Below are 20,340 nucleotides of genomic sequence, written 5' to 3' on the forward strand. Positions count from 1 at the left end.
CTCTTGTACTTGCCTCATTATAAATATAGTGTCAGTGCATGACCTTCCCGACCTAAAACCTTGTTGTTCTTCTGCTAATGTTATAATTTCATTCAATTTGTTTGTTATCACTTTTGTTGTTAATTTTAATGTTGTTTTTAATAAGTTAATCCCTCTGTAATTCTCCGGGCCTGATTTGTCTCCCTTTTTTAAGAGAGGTATTAGGATGCTTGATCTCCATTCTTGTGGTATTCTGTTTTGTTCTATTATTTTTTGTATTAGTTTTAATAGTTGTTTAGTTAGATCTTGTCCTCCGTACTTTAGGAGTTCGTTCGATATTCTGTCCTCTCCTGGAGATTTTCTATTTTTTAATTTTCTTAATGCTTCCTTTACCTCTTCCTCCTCTGTTTTTTGTTAGATAAAATGAATTTCCATCAAGTAACAGTCGAATCCGTATTACTTCTTTTTCGAAATATCTTTTTATAATGTTAAATTGTTTTTCAACGCCAACTTTTTTTTATCGAACTGAACTTGATATTTTGAGTATCCCAATCAATTTTAGTTAACTTTCTACAATAGCCGATAAAACCCCCTGATTTATAAAGAGGATAAGTGAAACAGATGATTGTTGGGAGTTGTCTCAGAATCACAATACCACAATGGATTGCTTTTCATCGACGACTCGCGAGTGCAGCTCACGTCCGCATCGCGCACCACCAGAAATGTATCGAACAGAAGAAGAAGAAAAGTTTTCTACCAATTGAATGATTACGTGGCTGTAATTCTAACGATTTCCGGTTTGGGATTTCTCGATGAAAGAAAATTGTTCGGCGTCCTCGAACGACTTTGAAGCTTGTAATAATTCCGATAAAAAGAAGAGTTTTTGGATTGGTGGCAATTGGTGCTATTATATTTATTTGGAGGCCGTAAAGGGTTAAGGACGGTTTTATTAAATCTCGTACTGCACAAATTCTAAGAGTAAAAATTATTGGAATAGCGCAAATCAAGTGGTTAATAATTTCTGGAATAGGTATAACTATTTTGTCCGACCAGGAACGTTCAGAAAAAACCTGTTTAGTAGATATGAAGTTAAGTGGAGTTAAGAGATACGTTCTAATGATATGATTCTTCCATTGCCTTAATTTCAAATTCCAACTCTTAATAGTTGCAGCCCTTTGAAGTTACAAAATAAAAATCAATTTTTTTCAATGTATCGAAAACTATAAAGATTTTTAATTGAAAATGGACATGCATCATTCTTATGGCAGGGTCACCTTAAAACAAAATTATAGTGAGATTTGTCCACTCCATAATAATTTTATAGGGGTTTCGATCCCTTAAACCCCCCAAACTGTTGTGTACGTTCCAATTAATTCATTATTGTGGTACCATTGGTTAAACACAACGTTTTTAAAACTTCTTTTCCTCTTAGTATTTTTTCGATAAGCGAGTTTTTATCGAGATGCTGCTTCTTTTTTAATATATTCACATAAAAATTTTATGGGAGTTTTGTTCCTTTATACCCCCCAAATGTTTGTGTACGTTCCAATTAAACCATTATTGTGGAACCGTTAGTTAAACACAGTGTTTTTAAAACCTTTTTGCCTCTTATCGGTATCTTTTTTTGATAAGGTCGGTCAAACCGGCAAACGAGTGTATGTTCTCAAAAATTGATAGTGTGTAAAAATGATGTTTTATTATCAGCTAAGTACTTTCAACACATAACGTGCCATCATCAGAGCTTCCTAAAAGGACATTTAAGATAAGATTTTTTATAAAAATGAAAGATTGAAAAACTTACGTTCTTTTATAAAACCTTAATAGAAGAGCAATTGTTAAACGACACAATAATAAACATAGATCCTGGGCAAAAGCCACAGATATCGGGTATAACAACCCCTTAAATTGAATAAATTACACCTAATTTCTTTTTACTCTAATTTACTTTAATTGTTTAATTTCTAATTACATCTAATTTTTATGATTAGTCACCTTTTATCGAGATGTGGCTTTTTTTTTCAAAATATACCTAAAAATGTGAATTATAAATACATTTTCAGATTATTAACAGGTCTCTATAATCGTACTTAACCATATACAAATATGTGGTGGATTTGATAAATATTCAAAATATCTCAATAAACACTGGCTTATCAAAAAAGTACTAAGAGGCAAAAATGTTTTAAAAACAGTGTGTTTAACTAATGGTGCCACACTAATAATTAAATTGGTACGTGCACAAAAGTTTGGGGGGGGGGGTTCAGGGAAGAAAACCCGCATACATTTTTTATGGAGTACACAAATTTCACTTTAATTTTTATTTAAGATGCTGCTGCCATAAGAATGCCACATGTCCATTTTCAATCAAAAATCTGTAAAAGTTTTCGATATATGAAAGAAAATTGATTTTAATTTTGTAACTTCAAAGGGCTGTAACTTTTTTTGTGTGCACTATTGTATATAGATAAGTGAGTTTCAATCAACCTATTTTTGACCCCAGAATCTGTGGTATAATTTATGACCAATCGTTTCTAGACACCCTGTATATCTATAGAGACAGAAGTTTAACAAAGCTACAAGTAAAGCTGTGGTCTTCTGACCATCTACGAAAAGTTTTCCCCAACGAAACGAAGATTTTTTAAAATATGAAGCTACTACTAGCTACTTGAAAATACTGCATATCATACATCAATGTTGACTGAAATGCAACATTGTTGAAATGTTGAAATACGGGAAACATGGCAAACGACCATGGGGGAAACAACACCCAGGGAGGAAGCGAACTCAGATTTGGCGGCGATGCTAGATACGATGGAGAAGCTCACTAGGGTGGCATCACACTGATGCAACTCATGAATGAGCATACAAATACCAAGGTTGAAATCAAGGCTGATTTAAAGAGATTCTTTGGAGACAGAGTGAAAATCAAGAGAGTCTTTGGAGATAATAGAGCTATGAGGAGGAGGCCAGAAGGTCAATAGCAGCTCAAAAAGAAGAGAGAAAAAAGGAAAAACTGGAGGAGAGAATACTCGACAAGCAGAAAGAGAGGGTAATGGTGAGTATGTCCACGCAAGTGGACGTTGAAGATTTCTCACCAGAAAAAAATAAGAGAAAGACAGGTTCTGGCAGTCATCAAGATGCTCAACCGGGAGAAACAAGATTACCTTAATATCTAGGATATACCTATCATCGAATTGGAGCATCATTACAAGGTAACCAAGACGGCACAGCTAGACAGGACACAAATAGATGACCTTATAGTGGCCATGGAACTGGGACCTTTTGGTAAAGGGGAGAGATTAAATGACTTATTACAATAAAGACCGAGCCCAGAACCATATAAAGGTGGACTGTACAGAAGAGTGTACACAAATGAGTCCCGAGCTCAAATTTTGCCAATTCAATATAATGGTATTATTTTAAGGAAAGTTTATATTACACTTCACTCCAGTTTAACATTTTAAAAGATCGGATGCCCTGATTTAGTAGTTACTTAAAAATGTAATAGCAGATTCAAAATTAATCTATTTGTTTTTTCACCTGCCGAATTTTATGGTCCTGTCGTGTCTCCCCCTTTGTCCTTCATGCATTTATAATTAGCCGTAAACAACAAAAACCTATAAGGTTGGTTATTAAAGGCAATAAAAATCCTCGCTGTAGCGAATAAACCAGGCGTTTCCTTAATTAAATGGATTTCGAGAGCGCCATCTATGTATCTGATAGTCCAGTCGGGATAGACGAAAAAATGGCCTAACATTGTATGACGAGATACCCGAAAGTTTATTATTCTAACCTTTAGATGAGGTAATAGTAGTCTAAATTTAAAATCGAGACTGAATTCCGCCGTTGCGTTAGACGCCATCTTGATTTTAAAGGAGAACTGTTTTTGCTCAATATCTCCGCTATTTTTAACTTTTCGACAAAAATGGTAACGACTGAAATTGTTGCAAATTCGATTTCCTACAATTTCTTTTATTTTTTTTTTGCGGTTAATATTTTCGCAGTTAAGGAGGTATATAGTGGAATGGGAGGAGAAGTATACTTAATTAATGAATTATCTCGTTTATTATTAACTTTAGCACGAAATAATTGTACATAAACCGAAATGGAATTATATTCTATAAAATTTTGATCTTTTTCATTTTTTTTTGCTGAATTCAAAATGACCTTCTCTATCCTAGATCTAATGTCGCCAACACTATTGACTCCCCCCCCCCTAAAGATTAGCACAAGATATTGGACAAAATAGTCTGTTTTTAAACCAAGAGCAGTCGTTCAAATTTACCGCGCCGTAATGCTTGTTTGTAATTGATCCAACCTCAGACAAGTTTACTCCACTGCATGAAATTTTGACACTAATGATATTTATGAAATTTTGACACTATTGGCATTCCATAGGTAAGGTAATTTATATTGGAGATTTTTTGTGTTTTCTGCATTATTCCTTTAATTTTTAGATTTTTAGTCTGCTTTTATTTAAAAAACACTTGTTTTTAGAACTCTTTAACGACGTATAGTATAATATAATATTCATGGATTGCCGTCGAAGGCCGACATGATCAACCGAAAAAGAAGATGTATTTGGTGATTTTTCTAGTGACATTATTGGGTGTGAATCTGTCTTCTTAGTTTAATCCTCCTGGTTTAAAAACAAACCATAGATTATAACAAGGCATTCGACACGGTGAAATATAATCCGTTAATAAAACTACGGAAAACAAATAACATCGACACAGCGGATGTAAGAATAATAAATAATCTGTATTATGAACAAGAAGCTGTCATGAGAACAAATAATTTGAAAACTAATAAAATAAAAATCAAAAGAGGTGTTAGACAGGGCTGTGTCTTGTCGACATCACTGCTGCATACTAAAAGGAAATATTCAAAGAAGCACTAGCACTAGAAGTTGAAGCAGCAGGCATAAAAATAAATGGCCCACCGAAATGTGAAATTAGATATGCTGATGATACAATACTGATAGCAGAAAATTTTACAGATCTACAAAGAATTTTAGATAAAGTTGTTGCAGCAAAGGAAGAATTTGATCTGTCACTAAACATAAAAAAAACAAAATTCATGGTTATATCAAGGAAAAATATTAGAAACATCAATCTACACGTAAATAATAAGACGATAGAAGAATTAAGAATTATAACTATTTAGGGACAAACATTACTGAAACAAACGATTATACCAAAGTAGTCAGAGTTAGAATAGAAAAGGCAAGAAGTGCATTCAATAATATGAAACAAATTAATATTATGTGGTAGAGACCTCAGCCTAAATCTTAGAAAACGAGTACTAAAGTCTTATGTATTTTCGGTTCTTTTGTATGGTGTGAGGACATGGACTCTTAATAAATAATGTCTCAATAGATTGGAAGCAATTGAAATGTGGACATATCGAAGAATGCTAAGAATCTCCTGGACAGACAGAATAACCTATGAAGAAGTGTTAAGAAGAATAGAGAACAGCAGGGAGATACTGGATCCCATACAAATAAGGAAACTACAATACCGTGGTCATATAACACGTAGTGAGAGATATGAATTCCTAAAATTAATATTGCAGGGAAAGATTAAAGGAAGGCGCAGCATAGCCTTTCGGGCTGTAGTGTCAAAAGTTAGAATGGTAATGATGATTGCCAACTTTCGTCTCTGAGATGGCACGTAAAGAAGAAGAATCTTCTCCACCCAAGAAACTTTTAAAAATTTTCTATACCTGAATGAAAATTTTAGGTTTCTGTTACATAACATCTTGGACATCTTTCTAAAAGTTGCTCCTGCCTGCTCTATCCTAGATCTAATTTCGCCAACACTACTATTGACCCTCCTTAAAGATTAGAAAAATAAAAGGCTATAGCAAGATAAGATGGTCAAAATTGCGTCAGGCTGGATTCAGTTTTGCGTTTATCCATTCAAAAAGATATAAGTAAAAACTCCCTCGGTCAAATTTTCTCTCACAAAGTCCCTAGGTGATTCTGGGAGTCCGCTATGGAAAAAACGTGTTTTAAAAATGTTTTTCTGTATTGCTACAAAAAATCTGAAAAAAATCTGAAAAAATCAAGAAAGCGTATCTTAACAATACAAACTGCCTGACTGTTTTAAAATTTCTAGCTTGAAAATCGAGTCCAGGAAAAATTATTTGAATTTTTCACTGATTTTTTAGGTTATGTTGGAAATTTTTGGCCAACCTTAAAATAATGTTTTTTTTTGTGAATTTTTTCCGTTTTGTCGAATAGCAAAATACATCAAAATTCAACGTAAAAATACCTCAAAATCGAAAAACATGCAGTAAAAAAATTATGATTTTAATAGCTGATTTTGATTGTAAAGGTAATAATACATATTAAAAATACACATGATAAATGACGATAAAAATGCAAAAAAAGAATTTTTTTCGATTTTTAGGTATTTTCTACGTTGATAGTGATCTGTACTATTCGGAAGAACGAAAAACAAATCACAAAAAATATTATTTTAAAGTTGGCCAAAAATTTCCGACATAAGTAACCTAAAAAATTACTAAAAATTTCAAATATTCCTGGGCTCAATTTTCAAGCTAAAAATCTGAAACCAATCAGGTGGCTTTGTATAGGACTTTTCAATGCTTCTCATTTGTTTCGAGCTTGTGTAATATGTCCTATAATCCGTGTATATTAATATTATACACAGATTATACAACATATGACAGAATCTCGAAACAAATGACAATCGTTGAAAAGCCCTATTGGTAAGATGCGTTTTCATTATTTTTCTCAGATTTTTGCGGCATTACAGTGCCTGAAAATTTTTTTAAACACGTTTTTGTAAGGTGAAATGCTGACTGGACTATGACGACGAAATAAAATGAAAGTAAACGACCAATCGGGACGAAAATCGAAGGGCCATTAAACAAAATAATATTCGCATAGAGCAAGGATATAAAAAGTGTCCAACCGGAAGGAAGTTCGTTTCGAAAGTCCTTTGTGATCCTGTGATAATGGCGTGTTTTGGACGTTTGCACCTCATTTGATTCCCGAAGCTTTAGCGGAGATTCCGATGGGATAATGGGCATAAAATCCCTTTCCCTGTTCAGGCAGTAAAGATTAAACATGGCAAAAAATAGTTAAGCAGGTTTTATTGTCGAACGGCAATAAAATGTTTTTGAATTATCTCTACGAGGCTCATATAGCATGCTTGTTGTCATTTTCACGATTGTATTTCGACAGAAACGACTCCCTTTTTAATAGTCTTTAATACATGATTCCAATACATGTAAATATTATTTAGCTCAAACAGAATTGAAGGACTTGGATTGAAAGTTATAATTCTAAAAAATTTCAAATTATATTATTCTTCGATGGGGTCATATGAATCCGATCACAATATCGAAACATAAAAAGCGACTACCATAAAATACATTCACAGTTAAAAGAATGAAATAGACGCTCCCCTTCAGAAGTTAATCTTAAGTTAGTTAATGATTTTACTAATTTCCTAGGTCTTAACTGGTCAACTGATTAAGACGATGTCTCTTTTAAGCCGCCTGTTTGTCAACAGGCGCTCACCCCTCCCCCTCTCCAATTGGCAAATGTTATACGTTTGTATGATACTTTACTATTACTGTCACTTATTATCTTCTTCTTTACGTGTTGGCAATCATCACGGCTATTCTGATCTTAGTTACCTATTCTAAACATTTCTTGCAACGTCTCTGGTTATTGCCCTTAGACTAGGACAGTAAAGTACTGGATGATTCAGTTATCTCTGATTGGAAATTATTATTGAATAAACTTTAATGTATTGAGTTAAAATTAAATCGTGTAGCGATTCTGAATTGATGAATCGCTCGCGGCCCGTACACTCCAACCTTGAATTGAATGGTTACACCCCTCTTCATCCTGATATCCACTGCCTGTCCTTTGTCGATGTGTGTATGTGTGTGTGAATCCCAGAGCTAACCCGTCACATCCTATCTAAAAAAGTCGTTTGTAAATGTAAATTATATACGGTTTTTATTTATACACTTTATATTAGCAACAGATAAACCCTGAACCCTGTCAGATAATGAAGCCGCAACAAATAGTTCACACGAAAATAATAGAAACCTATATTGCCGATCACACAACGAGAAAACAACGAAGTTTGATAATTTACTACCCCTTAAAACACTTACTTCAAACGCTAGCGGCAATGCTATACCCACTTCTTTTCTATCGCCGTCGATTTGATGAAATTTAATGCTTAATGCTAATGCTTACTGTGTTTCTCCGGCTAAAGTGCAGTTTTCACAGCCTGTTGGATTTTAGTGCTTTTTGATGGCATAATGATAGAAGAATTGCCGCTTTCGGATAGGGAGATGCTGTGTCGTGTCAAATAAAATGCCGAAGCGACAATAAAAACACGAGAAGAAGACGTTTATGTATAAGGGAGTTATATTCAAATAATATAGAAGAATGATCATGAGGAAAGGCTGTAAATTCGTTTAGTTTTATAGATTTATTGACGATTATCTTGTCTTAACTTCTGATTGCCTCTGTCACGAGTCACGAGGATATATAGGTAGTTACTCATTTTTCAAACAGTTTTATGGTTACAATATATCTCTTTGGTCACACTTCTAATAAACAATAGTCTACGACAGTTTTAACATCACACTACAATGTTTGAAGAGCTGTTACTATTAAAACAACTTAACATTTTACCCATCTATATAGAAACAAGAAACAGAATAAATTCGCGAATAAGAGCAATAAAAAGAGAGCATTGGATCAAGTTCACAAGTGACATGGATCACGACATCTATGGCGCACAGAGGAAAGTTTGGAAAATGCTAAGAAACAGAAAAAAACCAGTAACTGAATTTGTACAGACAAAGGGGTACCAACTGAGACATGGGAAAAATATTTCAGAGAACCCTACAAAGATGAAGACGCCAATGACGAACACGATTACAATACAGAAGACAGGTATATCACTAAAGAAACTGAAGTAGAAGCGAGAATGAAGATCTTAAAGAATAGACGATCGCCAGGTACTGATGGAATACCGAACGAACTGCTGAAATACGGCGGTCAGAAACACACTTATTGTCTCAGATCAGAGATACCACAAGATTGGAACACCAGTATCACAATACCGATTATTAAGAAAGGGCAAAGACCATGACCGGACAACTACAGAGGAATAACTTCTGTGAAATACGACAATGAAGTTATTCACAGGCATGCTCAAGAATAAATTGGAATCACAGATAAAGAACAGAGAAGAACAGCAAGGATTCAGAAAAGACAGGTCGACAGGTGTAAACCATTTCAAATATCTAGGTGTAGAAAAATCAGGTTATCATGACCCAGCCAGAGACCTAAGAGGACGAATTAACAAGGCCGCTATCTTGTCCGGATGTTTGAGAGATGTGGTCTGGAATAACCCATATATGAGAATGGACAACAAAGTTAGAATTTATAAAAATTGCATCAGAGCTGTTATGACCTATGGCATTGAATCAAGAGAAGACACCAATAAAACCAAAAGCATGCTACGAACAGCCGAAATGAAGACACTAAGAGCAATATCAGGGAAGACAAGAAGAGATAGAATACGAAACAACATCATCAGGGAACAATGTGGCGTGCAAGATGTAGTCAGATGGGGCAGGCAAAGACGAAGAGAATGGTTCAGTCATGTAAAAAGAACGGAGGAGCACAGACTACCAAGAATTGCTCTAGAAGGAAAACCAGCAAGCAAGCGTCCACCGGGGAGACCACCAAAAAGATGGAGAGATAGCTGGCAGTCTACCTCTCAAGAAATACTTCAACGTCGAAATTAACAGATCGGCAGATCTACAACAAGTATAAGAAGAAGAAGAAGAAGAAGAAGAAGAAGAAATTTTACCTTTCTTATTGTTAATATTAATGATCTATTTATCTACTGTCGTTTATATTTCAACTGCTAATTTTGAAAAAAATTCTAGTTATTTTTCTTTGTGCAGGAAAAACTCTTTTGAGTTTTTTCGAATATAAGTTTAGATTAAACCATAGTGTACACAGTGATGTATACTGTGATTAAGCTTATGTATTATTTGTGGATAGCAGATAGACACTTTTCTACGATCCCAATAAATTCAGGGAAGAGATCCTAACGACGCGAGCCATGCTTTTCAATCACGTTCTTACTGAGAGAAACCATGTCCCATCTCTTTATCTTTCCAATATCTAGTTACCTATTTCCTATCCCTCCCTGATGAAGAGCAGCAGCGATCATCAGTATTAGGTTAAGGCGCAGAAGAAATGAGCCTGGATCGGTTTAAAACTAGACTGTTACAAGCATGACGAGCAGTTGAAATGGTTGTAGTACTGAAATACAGAAGGCAAAGGGAAACCACTGCACTGTATGTGACCAAGAGAATTTCTTCCAATATGACAATAACAGAAAGTGAAGATAGAATGTGGAGTGACAAGACTCCTCCTTGGCTCCATCTTGGTTCCGGATCGGATGGTGTGAAATATGCTACCAGTTGCCAAGGTGAGAGGGATCAGGCTTCTTGCAGAAACTATGCGACTGAATCCAAACCTAAACTGAATTTAAGAAAATGTCAAAGAATTAGACCATAGAACGTTCAGAGATTGATCCAAAACCCTTGGAAAACTAAAATAAGGATATAAGTACATACTTATTTTGACAAAAGGAAGTACAAAAATAAAGAATGTGTATGTACTTTGTACGCACGTAAGAAGATATTCTTCTATTATATAATAGGTAATTTAAACGAAGTAAATATACTTAAAAGGTTATTTGTACTTATTTTATTTAAAAATCAAAGTAACTTTCTTATCTACCACTTTCAAAAAAGAAGAATATCTTCAAAAATTATATAATAATATACTTACAATCATAAAATCTATAACAAAAAATAAAAAAATAATAACTTGCTTGGGGCTTGAACCCACTTCACGTCTACCGCGCCGCACGAAAGATGACGCCATTTCAAACTGCACCAAACTCTCGTATACGTCATGTGGGAATATACACAAACTAAACGTTTACACCATAAATTTATATGAGTTTAATAAAATTATTAGTTTGATTTTTGTCGAAATAAAATACAACAAAATATAGAGTAAGAAAACGATATATGAGATGAAGATTTGTATAAAGTTTGTTCGTAATCAGATTATGTAAATTAAAGCATTGTCTACTAATAGGTAACTACATTATTTTGTTTACATTTTCCAAATAGATAGGTATTGAAAATATTAGGTATTTCCAACTGAAACATTTAAAATTACGTACCTGCGGCTTTTCAAAACTATTTAAAAAGTCACTATAAAATTATAAATTTGATTTTATTTCTGTCCACACATCAATAAAAACTAATATTATACAATATTTTTGTTTACCGATAACCTCCATATTGAACAATTATTGACAGATCATTTCAAAATTTCAACACCCAATCAGAGCCCGTATAACCACTAATACCATACTGTCGGTGTGCGCATGCGCGCGGATCAATCAAATTTTACCCTCAATCGATTCGCCGCTAAAGAAGAATATCTTCAAAAAAATTGAATCAGAAAAGGCAAACTACACTCTTCGATATTGGATGTCACACTTTCACAAATATTGGATCTCACTCTGGAGAGGTAAAAGTCATTTTAAAATAACTGGTGGCAACGACGCGCGACGTCTACTTTTTAGGCCCAGCTAATGCAAGTACAAAAATATAATCGCAATAATGGTATCCTCCAAATTAAACGAAATTGGATAGGATATCCACAATAATCTAAATCTTATACACAGGATCATCTTGCATCGGCCACACCTACTCTGTTATATGGATATTAAAACTGGGTAAAGACGAAAACAAATCGAGAAAATGGAGAAAACTTTAGAATTCAAGGTGGTGAAATATTCCTCAGAAGGGTGCAAGCCCTCAGACAACTTGACGGATGTAGAAATGAAGACGTATGACAAAAAGTAAATATCTGCTCCACCTGTGAGAAAAGAATATAGAACAAAATGGAAAAAATATAAACAGAATAGTTAAAAATCACCGAACTGAACAAAGACCGCTGAGGAATCAACAATAGCTGGCGTCGCAAACTATGGTATCCCGATTCTTATTAAAGTTAAACATCTTCCACTTTTATGTCAAAGAAAAAAAAACTTATATTATAAAAAAATGAAACAATATACTTACATCATATTAAATATTAAATGGTGTACAGCAAACTTACCTGTAACGAAAATAAAAATTTTAGTTTAATATATACTGTTATATTTCTATTTGATATGAAAATTAAATTTTGATAATTATAAACAGAGTTCAATTTAATATAAAATATTTTCAATTTTCTCAACCACGGGCATATAAATTTAGAACAACCTGTATACAACAAATTGTTATATTTAATTTTAAGAAGTGATTAGAATAAGCGTACGAAACTCGGAACAATGTGCTTAGATAAACAAAGTGAATGACGCGTACCATTATCGTTCTTCTCGGAAGGTCGATCATTAGCCTATGCTAAATAAAACTCAGTGAAATAGATGATAGTTCATTATCGTTTTTCGCGGAAGGTTTCGATCATTAGCCTATGCTAAATAAGACTTAGTAGAAATAGAGAATAGGTCATTAAAATTTTGTAATTAGTAGAAAGTAATTTTAGAATGGGAATTAACTATTTTTCTTTTGAAATCCATTAAGCATATTTAGAAAGTTTAAAAATTGGTTTTGAGGAATACTGCGAATGAGAGTTGGTGGTGGAAGTTTGATTTGTGAATCTGGAAGGGATATTTAGAAAGTAGGGGAATGAATGACAAATAGAGATCAGAATGTTTTGAGCTGTCGAGAAGTGAAGTCGAGTAGTAGACGGTAGTGTACGGAGAGTGAGAAAGCCGGTAGTTCCGTGAGTGTGGAGTATCTATCGTGGAACGAGAAGTAGGCCAGGTCGAGAGTAAAAGAACCTCCTTGAGCCAAGAGTGTCCCGGTAGCTGATAGCAGTTTCGAAAAAGGTAGAACACAGCATCACGACCGAAGCAGGAACGAGAGCTATTCGAGCTAGTTTTTCAAAGGAGTACATTACTGGAAGCCAGGACGAGGTTTGATCGCAGCCAAGGATAGCAGGAACGGGCTTTGTGTGAGGACATTTTCAGTTCACCAGGAAAAGGTCAGTCTCATTTGTTTGGACATGAATGTATGGGTTTTTCGTATTAAATTCCACATAAAAATTGAATAACATAATCAATAATATCAGAAAAGCTTCATCAAACTTAAATAGAGTTGTTGCTAAAAACTCCTAATAGTTAAATGTTAATAAAAAACTTTCAATTGAAAACCAAAAGGAAATAAGATTCCCATTTGTAAATGTTATGTTTAAGAATAATAAGAAATAGCAAATATTAAGCAGTGATTGTTTTTTAAATAAAATAAAAAATATTTTGATTATAATTGTAACCCATATGTGTATTTTTTTTACTCTTTTCTTTTCTATCCCGATTAGGAACCATTAAGAAATATTTAGAATCCACGAAAGTAAGTAATTAATTTATAATTCGCCCTGAGATTGAAAACATATTAATATGTGATCTGGTTAATTAATTAGATTAGTATTAATACATTGATTAAATTAAGTGACATATAAGAATATCATCTCATATCAATAATCAAGATCACATCAATACATATTGTTAAATAATTTTTATCGAGAAAATTTAGAGAATTAATTTTATGTCAAAGACCCCAAGATCATAAATTTTCATCGCCTTGTATATAGCCAAAGTTTGTAAATAATAAAATTTAGCAGTAAGCAGTGTTTCGTGGAAAGAGGAAATGTTTAGTGGTAAAGATTCTACGAACGGACTTATACAATTCAAACAATGAAATAAAATACGGTCGGATTAGAAAGTGAATTCACTCGCGGTTGGAGTAGACAAGAGAATGTTTCTAAATGGTTTCCTAGAAAGCAACGACGATAAACAGTTTTGTTTAGTTTTAGAATATATGGTTTTTCTAGGATATAAGAAAAAATTTAATTTTAATATCTCCTGGAAATTTGACAAGACAGAAAATTTATATGCAACACTATTTGTTCTTAAGAAATGAAAGTAGGGATGTAATGTGAGGAGAGAATGCTTGTGATTGGCGAAGAGATTGATGGAGAGAGAATAGAGTAGTTGAGTCTCAGATAGATAAGGGAAAAAGTTTTACTGTGTAACTAAGATCGGAAGGAAGCAGTCCAGTGTGAAAAGTAGTAATTTTGCAGAAAGTGGTGAATTTGGTGGCCATGTAAGCAGATTCCTGTTGAGACGAAATCGTGATCGAGTCGAGAAGTACAATCTCCTCATGTCCGAATCGATTCCAGTTTTCTGTCTGGAACGAGTAGCCGGTTTGTATCAATATTGCACAAGATATCGAGCTGATAGAAAAAATCTTGGAATTATAAAGATTAATATTGTTTGTATCGAGTCGGAGACTAATTAGAGAAGAGATTTCGAGCGAGTGCTGTTTTTAGTTTGTGAAACAGTTTGGAAGAGAAAGACCGTTAGTAGCATCCGAGGAGCACGTGTGGGAGAACCGAGGACAACACAGTCCATGAGAAGAAGTAAAGAAGATAAAAGAAATTAGTCAAATTATTTGTGAAAAGGAGAGAGTTGTTGTATATTACATTTCATATTTGTTTTTTTGTCAATTTAACAGTTTTTACAGCATAATTTATTCACTCAAAGATAAATTAAACATTGTTATTTTTTGTAAAAATAAGAACAGTCTACTGAATCATTTAAATGAAAATTTGTTAAAAGAAAAAGGAGATAGTAGAAATAACAATTATTTTTATTAGATAAGAAATTTAGACAACAGAATAAAGTCTTAGTATACATTTTTAATCTTATGTTTATGGTATAGTACATAAATAAATATCTAATATTTATAAAACATATGATTTTGAGTATACATATTTATTTTCCCTGTTTTGTTCTAGATGAAGTAATGGTAGGGGAGCCCAAGCGGGGATTTTTGCAGTTACTCGAGCGCGTCAGATTATCATATGGGGAGAAACCTGGTACCCTGAAAATATACCTCTACCATATATTGGCTCTTAACACAGGGGAGTTCGTTAAGGGGGGCTCGAAAAAAAAATCTATTCTTAAAAAAAGTCGAAATTGTCAGATTAAGATAAGGTAAGTTGAGTACATGCAAAAGAGTGTATATTTCAAAAATCTGACGATTTGAGCCGGGCGTAAGGAAGTGGACGAGTCCCAAAATTTCACAAGAAAAAAGCTAATATTTCGCGAAATGAATGACAGATCGAAAAACTAAAAAATATGTGCTCAATATTTTTAAAAAAATCTATCGAATGATACCAAACACGACTTCCCACGGAGAGGGGTGGGGGGTAAATTTAGTATTTTAAATACGAATCCCGCGATATTTCGCGAAATGAACATCAGATCGAAAAACTGTAAAACACACTTATTTATTATTTTTAAACAATCTATCGAATGGCACCAAACACAACCACCCACGGAGGTGGGGTGAGGGGTTTCTTTAAAATCTTAAATAGGAGCCCCCATTTTTTATTGCAGATTTAAATTCCTTACAAAAAATAAGTAACTTTTATTCGACACATTTTTTCGAATTATGCATAGATGGCGTTATAATCGGAAAAAACGATTGTTGGAAATGGAAAATTAAATTAAAAAATGGCAAGCGCCCACTAAAATGGAAAATGTTACTTAACTTTTTTTGGTTTTAGGACCTACTCTTCACAACCCAATAGGTCTCCAAAGCGCTCGAGTGACTGCACATTTAGCATACTTTGCTCCCCTACCATAAGAAACGAGAAATCCTATAAGTCACAAACTAAAGGTGATACATTAAAATCAATTAGCCCTGAGAATATTTTTTATTTGAGAATTTTATTAAATTTTGGTTTTATTTCCATGAGTATCAATTGTATGTATTACACCGTTCTTAGGCGTCAACACCCTTCCGTAGGGATCTATGGGGAGTATCACCGAGCCGCAAGCCCTTATCCCTTGCCGTACTGCTCCCTCATAGGTCGATTAGATGCCCGCATATTCCAGTCTAAACGCCAGATTCATATTTAGAATTTTATACTGACGCGTTAGCCTTTTTGTTTTTCCGATGGCCTGGGCTGGGCTTGAACTGACATACCTCAAGGCGAAGTGAAGTGTGGGTCAGCCGCTAGTCGCACTGAGCTATCCGATCGACGTGGCAATTAAAATAGTTAATTAATTAATTGAATTAATAAGAAGCTGATCAATCTCATAGCAGAGAGAAAATACAGAGCATAACAGTATGTATAATCGTTTACGGGAGAATTAAAAAGAATTCAAAATTACAGAAAATATATGGTATAAATATGAAATTAAATAATGAATTGGAAAGTTGGAGGTAAGAGTTAAGTTGGCTAGTGCAACGTTTTTTCGACTTTGTTTTATGCAATGGAAGCTTGGACATGCAATGCGGCATCAGTGAAAAAACTGAAATCATTCGAGTTGTGGGTGTATAGAAGAATTCTTTAAATACCATGCACCAAATTCTTTAAATACCAAAATCAGAAAATTGGAATATCTCGGACATATTACACGTAGAGAGAGATACAGCTTACTCCAGCTCATTATGCAGGGAAAGATTCAGGGGAAAATAAGCATAGAGAGACGTAGAATATCATGGCTGCGTAATCTAAGAGAATGGTATGGATGTACATCAAATAAATTTTTCAGAGCAGCCATCTCTAAAGTACGAATAGCTATAATGATTGCTGACCTCAGTCGCGGAGATAGCACTTGAAGAAAAAGATATTCAAAATAAAAAGCCTTACGCTATCCTTATTAGAATCGATGGAAATTAAAAAATAAAATAATACAGATATAATTCTGAATGACCAACTTAAGACATAAAGCTCTCTCCTCCTCAACGTATTCAGTTAAAGACTATAAAGTGTAGACGCATAGTAAAAGCACATAACTCAAAAAATGCATAAATCGAGTTATCTTGTTACATTGACTCCAAATATCCTATACTTTTTACCATAGACAAGGCGAAAACGGCGGGTTAGTTGGAAAAAATATTCCCATGAGATTTTTTTGCATAATCACATTCGTGAAACACCCCAGAATAAGGTTCAAGAAGTCTCTCACGCGAAAAGTGGTCCAAATTAAAAAAAAAAAATTTTTTAATCAAATGCAAAAATCAATTTTTTTGGCTCGTACAATTTTTTTTTAGATTTTTGGCACAATTCCGGACAAAAAAGGTCTCTTGTAATTTTTCTCTAAACTTGATCGTGTTCGACTTATAAGCAATTTAAAATATGAAAAACGCCAAAATGGAGATTTTTAAGACTTAATAACTCGGTTAAAATTTATTATTGGGAAAGTCAGAAAGTGACTAAATCAAAGTTTAAAGCCCCCCCTACATGATCCTGAAGTAATTTGTGTCATTAATTTATTACTAAGCTGTTATTTTTAATTATTAATAATGAGCGGTAAGATCGTATTGACGCGGCTGTAAATGTAAGTGCGAGTAAGATGCGCAATTGACGCATGAATGGCATCTCTTTCGCACTCATCATGGACGGCCGCCTAATACGTGCATGGCGCTCATTATTATTACTTAAAAATACCAGCTTAGTAATCAAACAATGACAAAAATTTCTTCATGATCTTGTAGCTTTAAACTTTGATTTAGTCACTTTCTGACTTTCATAGTAATAACTTTTAACCGAGTTATTAAGTCTTGAAAATCGCCATTTTTCGTTTTTTTTCAATTTTAAAATGATTTTACCTCGAAAACGATCAACTTCAGAGAAAATTTACAAGAGACCTTGTCTAGAATGGTCCAAAAAGCCTAAAAAAAATTTGTCCGGGCCGAAAATATTGATTTTTGCAATTTGATTAAAAAAAATTCTTAAAAAAAATTTGGACCAGTTTTCGCGTGAGCGACTTCTTGAATCTTATTCTGGAATGTCTCACGAATGTGATTATACAAAAAAATCTCATGGGAATATTTTCTCCAAAGAACCCGCCGTTTTCGCCTTGTCTATCAGGAAAAATGTCACACAGATATTTACTTCCAACTTCGAAAGGTGGCGGTAGGGTCATTATTTTTTTGATGGTAAAATGAACACTTTTATTCCGGGACAATGACACTTTTCAGTTATGCTCTGACATTCGACGTGAATTTATCGTTATTTAACACAAAAACCGTTTTGTATTTCGAGAAGTGTCCTAGATATTTTTCGTTAGTTTTAACAAAAGTGGCCAATATTTTAAAAGAAAAGTGACATAACTTAAAATACTGGTCTTATAACTCAAAATTCTGGTCTTATAACTCAATTCTGGTCTTATTCCTTTGTTAAATCAGATATCATAGTTTTTTTGGTTTTGATTCTTCCACAGTTAAAAACATTCACTTATCCACATTCTCCGTTTTTAATTTATAAATTTTAGCAGTTATCGTCTTAAATATATAGTTAAATTAAGATCTAAAAAATCTATTTTGGTCTTCCCTGAAAAACATGTTTTTTTGAGTTGGGACACTATTCTTCCGGATGAGCGACATCACTTAAGAAAGGCACTCTGTTGAAACAGGTGTAGTGACATTAATTTGTAATAAATTTTGTGGAAGTATTGAAACAAAAGTTTGCAGTGTTTTATTGTTAAATAAATACACGAATTACGAAATTCTTCCAAACTATTGACAAATCTCCTTCCCTCAATTAACTTCCACAAAACCTTTGTACCTCCGAATATTTTTTCAAGTAATAAATGTAGCAAACGCCAGTCCCTACAAATATAAATGGGTTTCGAACAAAAACTCGGCAGTGAAGTTGTAAAAGAAAACTCTTCAGTTCTGAAGAGTCAAAAAAATGGTTAAAGTTGTTATACAGATATTCCTCCACTCCAGTTGCTATATTTTATTTTTGTTCGCAAAATACAAACCCGATAACAATTTATCAATGTTGGTACAACTGTCTAGTGTGGTGCTGACTGGGTCAGCAGGGGTGGAACGCATCGTGGGGCGATTAAGGGAGAATGGAAAAGTTCAGAATGTTTTGGTCTGGTGATTTGTTGAAAATTAATGTAACTTTGAACTTGGATTAAATGGGGGAATCATTTTGAGAACAATTAATAGGGGAGTGCATATAGATTTTCACTTCGGAAAAAACTACTCGAGAAGTGGGTGCTTCATTTTTTATCAAACAAATTAACTACGAAGTTTGATGTTTTTTTTAAATAACTTTTAAATAACTAACTTAAATAACTAAGAAAATAAAAAATTCTAGAACAAAACTGACTTGCCCATTGAAAAATTCAGAAAAGTTTACAAAAAAAACCTTATATAAAGAATTTTCTAAAATTACCTCTGTATCTTCTATAATTTTTTATTTATAACGCTAAAGTCACCCTTCTCACAAACATTGGCGCACTGTACACTAGCGTACGGCGAAGTGCACGGTTGAGTTATTTTAATGTAATTCGTTAACTAATGGATCAAATCAAATTTTACAAATTGAACCTGAAAGAAGAATAAATAAACTATCTTATGGTTATAATAAAAAGAAATAAAATGTATGGGCATAAGTACGGTGGGGGCGGAAATTGAGCCTTACATGAATTTTGTTTAAAAATGATTTAAAAATGTGTAACTAATACAATTTTGCATATAAAATCCTCAATTTTGCACAACTTGCCTTTCAAGCATCGTACTAAATGATATTTCATTCAAAAAAATCTCAAAAATTTTATTTAAATGATATGACGTCCTAAAAAATGTAATTTTTGAAATCTTTGTAGTTTTATAGAATTACCACCAATTTAAGACGGTATTACTCAAGTTTGAACAGATATATTACAGTTTTATAAGTGCTTTTTTAAAGCTTAGGATATAATCTTTAAAATGCACTGAATTATTTTACTTTAGAAATGAAATAGAATATTTTTTTTGAGAAAATGTAGAAAGATAAAAATGTAATACAAAAACCGAAAATTACCAGCTAAAAAACTGTTTATATAAAGTGATCAAAACTTTTTTTTTGTAAAACTTACCTAAAATACATTTAATAATAAACTTCAACAATAATAAATGTTCAGCAAAAAAATTTTTTTTAGCTCTTATACAGTAGGTCTGCGTAACTTGGAACCTATTGATAACTTTTTTATTATCAGTTTTACGAAAAAAAGTTATTCTTTATAAAATACTCTGCATCGTATATAATCTAAGATGCAATCATCAAATATCAAATTTAATGAATTTTATACGAGGTATGTCAAAAAATATGAATTTCACTCAAGAGTAGAGTATCGTTAAATTTCACAATATCGCAAATTGTTATTAAGAAAAGTTGTT

This window comes from Diabrotica virgifera, chromosome 9 (assembly GCF_917563875.1).
Source record: "Diabrotica virgifera virgifera chromosome 9, PGI_DIABVI_V3a".
Classification (NCBI taxonomy): domain Eukaryota; kingdom Metazoa; phylum Arthropoda; class Insecta; order Coleoptera; family Chrysomelidae; genus Diabrotica; species Diabrotica virgifera.